Here is a 6,264-nt window from a genome sequence, read left to right on the forward strand (position 1 = left end):
TATACAGTGTTGTGCATAACAAAAGCAACCAAAATTTGGCCATCAAATAAATAAGTTTTTTGTCTACTTTTTACTTTTCATTCAAAAACTTAAATACAGAGTTTTATTTGTTATTGTATTAGCTATTATAAAAAAACAACAAAATCTACAATTCTAAATAACGGGTTAAATAATTCACAAAAATAATGAGATATTGCGAAATGCGGCTGTGCAGAACAATAGCAACTTTATTTATTATATTAAATTTATGTATTATTTTTCTAAATTTTGTATAAAGTCCTTTGCTTTTTATTACTTGGGCACTTCTACGGGTCATAGGTGATATTAAATTGTTAATAAAACTATTTGGAATTTTACACCATTCATCTTTCATGACCTCAAACATTTGGAAACTTTTCGACCCCCAAAGCGACGTTTGAGAATACCAAAATGTTCTCAATTGAATTAAAATCAGGTGTTTGGGCTGGCTAATCTAAAATTGGAATTCCATTTTTCAAAATCCATTCTCTTATCAGCTTTAAGGTGTGTTTTGGGTCGTTATCGTACTGATATACCCGTCGGAGTGACATTTCTCATCCGCCATGGGGTACCATATGGCTTTCTAAAATTTTTTTGTACACATGTTGGGCTATTATTTGATGAATTTCATGAAAAGATCTTAGTCTAAATCCTGAAAAGAACGCTCAAATTATTACTGACCCACGCCCATGCTTCACAGTCGCTTGGCAGTTACGCGAATACAAACGTTTTTCTTTTTCGCGACGTACTGTGCACATCCCATCAGAATTAAAGATGTTAAATTTTGATTTATTGCTGAAAAAAATTATTTTCCATTTAGTAAGAGTCTAATTTAAGTGATTCCACGCGAAATTTGATCTAAATGAAGTATATTAATATTAATTAAAAAGCAAAACAAAAATCTACCTCTTTTGCTAATGCTTTTTAGTCAACATTGGTTTTTTGACTGGTCTGTAACTTTTGAAACCGGCTTCAAGAGTAAGCCTGCGTACAGTACTAGAGTCAACACCTTGTTTAAGCTCGGCTACGACCTTTTTCAACGACACGAATGGTTGTTTTTTTTGTAATTCATATGATGTTTCTATCAATTCTATGAGTAGTCTTACAAGGGGCTTCACCCAAATAAACCGTTTTAATAGTATTTTGACAAATTATATTTTTTTATAAGCTGCGAAACAATAAACTAATTAATTTTAAATATTTTGGCTATTTCATTTAAGTATTGCCATTTAAATATTTTTCAATTCTTGCTTCTTTAAACTTCAAAGTATACGTGTCACGAGCCATGATAAAAACGTACTTCCATTACCTGATTTAATATTGAACTATTCTGTGTTTATGTTCTAATTTGCTTAAAAACATAAATCACAGCATAAAAATGCAAAAAATCAAAAAAATATCTTGCTAGAATGCACTTTGGTCATTGATCTTGTCTCAGTTGCTATTGTTTTGCACAGCCGCATTTCGCAATATTTTATTATTTGTGTGAATTAATTAACCCGTTATGAAGAATTGTAGATTTTGTAGTTTTTTTATAATAGCTAATACAATAACAAATAAAACTGTGTATTTAGATTTTTGAATGAAAAGTAAAAAGTAGACAAAAAACTTATTTATTTGATGGGCAAATTTTGGTTGCTTTTGTTATGCACAGCACTGTATATATAAAGTGTTGTTGCAGCCTAATTGGTAAAATTTTTTATTGTTGTTAAAAATTTAAATTAAGAATTCATTTTACAATAATTTTTATTACTTCTATATTTCGACTTTAGTCTAAAGTCTTCTTCAAGTAGCTAAATAATTTATTAAAATACTAATAAACATTTTAATATAAGATATTTTTAAATTTATTTGTATAGTAAGAATGTTAAAATATGCAAGGGGTTTGAGGAATATATAAAAAAAATTCAAAAGGTAATAAAAATTAAATATAGGTATAAAAATAACTCTTCTATTAACATTTGTTAGCATAAAAAAACTTGCTTAAATTTTAAATTTTCAATAATTCATTTGCAATATATAGTTTAGTATTTTCCACACTAAAAAGAACGCATTTAGTTCACAAGACAACCTAGTTGTTGTTGCAAATTGGTTATTTATTTTTGTGCATAGTTTTGCATAAGTACAGCTGCTTCTTTTTTTGTATTCCTTTCCTTAGCCAGTGCTCAGGTAATTTTTTTTATTAAACTGCTTTAATTAATTTTAACATTTAATTTTTTTTTATATTTAAGACTCTATAGTTCCCAATAGATAAATAAAAATAATAAATAAATAAAGTTAAATATAGTTGTTTAATGAAATGCATGATTAAATGAGTGTAATTTTTACTCTTTTTTTTGCTTTGATTTATTAAACACATCTATATAGTATTATCTGTATATAGTATTATCATTCATGGATAAAGTCTCCTAATCTAACTCAGACATATATGAAGAACACTGATCAAACTTAGAGTAGTTCTTATTTCACATTTTAAATTTTTTTTTCAGTTTAATATCGGTCCAACAAACGTAGTGGATACATTGTGTCGTAATCATACGACATTAGGAATGAAAATAAAATTGTTCCATTTCAACTTTCAGAAACATTATTGTTATTGCAGTTGCCAACATCCCTTATATAAGAAAAAGATAGTTAATGAATAAATGTCAAATTAATGACTTGGAAATAATAGCTAATGGGTGAATTTTAGGTTAAGAAACCCGTTATCAATCAATGTTTAAATTTATTTAGGTGAAATCAAAAGTAGATTTTAAAATACATTTAGAAGATTGATTTTTATTTTTTTTTTTAGTTTATTGATTTCAACACACAAAATTAATATTAAACTGAGGATTTACCTTCAGGTTTTCTTCTTTTCTTTCATTCAGCAGCTTCCACTAAGGCATAACTTACTCAGCACTACGATATCAATATTGACATGTAATTGCATACTAGAAAGACCACTATGCGACTGTGTGAACCCGATAATGACTTTTGTCGGGTTTGTGGTGGCGCGATTGAGAAGCAAACTGTACTCTATCTCATTACTGGCTAGGAGAAGATTCCTAATTTTTAGGGCCTCTTTTCATACTCTTTTCATACCGACTTGGCTAAGTTTATAGACTTGACAGGTTGATTAATTTTCACATGAATGGGGAGTTGTGATTACCATTACTGTTCATACACTGAACTATAGTTTGCGTATGAAAAATCCTAAAACGTGGTATCACAACGGGCCAATATTTATGCTCAACTGGGGTTTGAGCACAAAGCTGCTATTTCAACCTAACCTTAACATCAACTATTTTAAGCATTTATTTCGTTTATTTAATACCACGCAAGAAATTACCTGGTACTTTTAAACTTTTAAGGAAAACATGCCTGGGTAAAATATTATATGCATATCCTGTAGTGAAAAGTAATGCAATAGAATTTTTGGTCATAGCACTTCATATGTCTTCTATTTAAATTACATTCGCACGATTTAAATATAAGTAAAATAAAATATTCCTTTACATTACCAAACATTAATTTATACGATAATTATTTGACTATAACATTATTTGATACACTTATCTTTACAGAAATGATATTTCTTTAATAATTTTTCTATAAATGTTTAATTTTTTATTGAGTAAGGTAGAAGGAGTGCAGTTGCAGTAATAGATAATTTCTGTTTATATATAAACACCTACTCGTATATGAGTATCTGTAGCATATATTATGTCATTTTTGTAATTGGTATGGATATTTGTTACAAACGTCTGAAAACTTTGTAGATGATGTCATATTAATAATCAATTAATGAGTGACGATTCTATCCCATGCAACGTACGCATAAGAAAACTGAAATTACCTCTCTCATAACGGAACGACAAATCTAATATCTAGTTTTTTAGCATTATTTAGCAAAAATATTATTTAAATTAAACTAAAGGGATTACCATATTTTATGAGTATATTTATTTTGTGGGTATGAAATTCAAAATATCTTATATTTGTAAGATATGAGGTCCTATAATTTTTTGTATTTTAATTATTTTGATTATATTTTTAAAATTTTATAAAAATGTATAAACTTAATATATTATTATTTTATTTGTGACCAAAAATATTATATAATAATTTATTATCGGGCTAATTGATTAATTTAAAAATAAAAATAATAAAAAAACTATAATTTATTATTTATATTTAAAAACAGTTTATATTTCATTAAAATATTTTTCCAATATTATGTCTATCTTCGATTGTCATCTTCAGGGAAACTGAAGATACAAACTGAAGATGACTATCGAAGATAGTCGAAATATTAGAAAAATATTTTAATAAAATATAATTTGTTTCGAAATATAAACAATAAATTATAATTTTTTTATATCTATTTAAATTGACCAATTAGTCTGATAATAAATTTTTATATAAACTTAATATACTGAAGCTTAAAATTTTTATTTAATAATCACGACCTACCCTACACGCTTTAATAATCCTTTGTGGTATCCAATTTTTTATGTAAAAAAAATATTTTTAAATGAAAAATAAATTCAACTCAAACCGTGATTAAAATATAAACAAAATTTTTTTTTCTATTTAAATATTTTTAACAATATTAAAAAAGAACAACTTCAACTTCATTCACTTTACCAACAAAATAATGTAGTCTCGAAAACACTTAGAATATTACCAATTTTATTTATTTAATTATTTATTGTATTTATTTATATCTTATTGATTTTTGTTTGCTACTCATTTTATGGATTATTTTAATCTATGCACTTTATCATTACAACTAACCATAGCGCTGATAATAATAATGACTTTTTGTCAACATCATCATTATCGACATCATCATCATTATCACAATAATCACCAACAAATCATTTATCACAGAAATTTCGCGTATTTTTCACCTGTGTACACACTTCGTTGTTGTTGCTACTCTGCTGCGTTTGTTGTTGGTGTATTGCACAGGCGCTACCTGCATATGAGCCGCTATTTTTGTATTTTTTCTTTTACTAAACTTTAAAAAGATCTAATTTCGTTTTAGAATATAAATCTGTTTTATTCAAATATTTTATAATATATTTAAATTTTATATATAATTCAATAATGCAATGCACATTTTTTTATTTTAATATTAATAACATTTCCATCCCACAAAACTCTTCCGCGCGAACCTTCGATACACAATCATGTGGCCCGACGAGCTCAAACTGATTTACTTGGTTACTTGGTCGCTTGGTTGCAATGTGAATCCAACACAACATTGTTGGATGTTGTAATGTGCATTGTGCGTGGTATTTGAACATGTTCGATGCTGTGTGTAATTACACAAATCAAAAGTATACTAAGAAAATGTATCTTTATGGTTTAGAAAAATGTTTTTTTTTAAATTATTTTTTTTTTAATTATTTTTTAAATTCATATTAATTTGTTAATTAAAATATATAAATATGCATAATAGAAAAAATTAATTAAAGTACATATTAATTTAATTATTTTTATTCGTTATCTATATTTTTAAATAATACTTATAAAGTGATGTTTAATATAAATTACAAAAACTTTCGAAGCCTGGCACTTTCAGTCCAAACAAATTATATATCAACTATAAACTAATTAAAAATTCGAAAATTTTTTAAGACCACTAATGATGCAAGTACTTATACAATACCCGAAACAACGTTGTATGGTCAGCCAAATTTCAATAAATTAACTAAAACTTTTGTTGTTGTCTTCTCATTTCTATTAGAATCTTTCTAACTTTTAAATAGTTTATTTTTTCATAAGTGGCATGGGCGTACACAGGAAGGGGCAGAGTGACTCTTCACGTACATATTGAGAAAAGAATATATTAAATTTAATAAACGGATTGTAATATAGTAAATAAGATGCCAATAATTCTATATACTATATATATATTCTATATACTATAGTATATTCTATAGTATATAATTGTGGTTAATATATAATACGTAATATATATTATTTATGTTTATTTCAAAAATAATAAATAATATTGTTATTTTATATTTATTAGAAGTGCAAGAGGATTATTGTGTTTACTTCGTCGTTGACCGTATTCTATATCATTTTCCAACACAATCAAAATAATGTCGTATAAGTTTTTTAGTTCTTCATGAACTAAACTACTTTTAGTTCTTTCTACACCACAATAATATTTCTTATTTCTTCTAAATAAGTGTCTAAATTTATGGGTGTACCAAAATCTTTGGCCTGAATACATATAGCACATTTGAC

This window comes from Teleopsis dalmanni, chromosome 1 (genome assembly GCF_002237135.1).
Source record: "Teleopsis dalmanni isolate 2A chromosome 1, ASM223713v2, whole genome shotgun sequence".
Classification (NCBI taxonomy): Eukaryota; Metazoa; Arthropoda; class Insecta; order Diptera; family Diopsidae; genus Teleopsis; species Teleopsis dalmanni.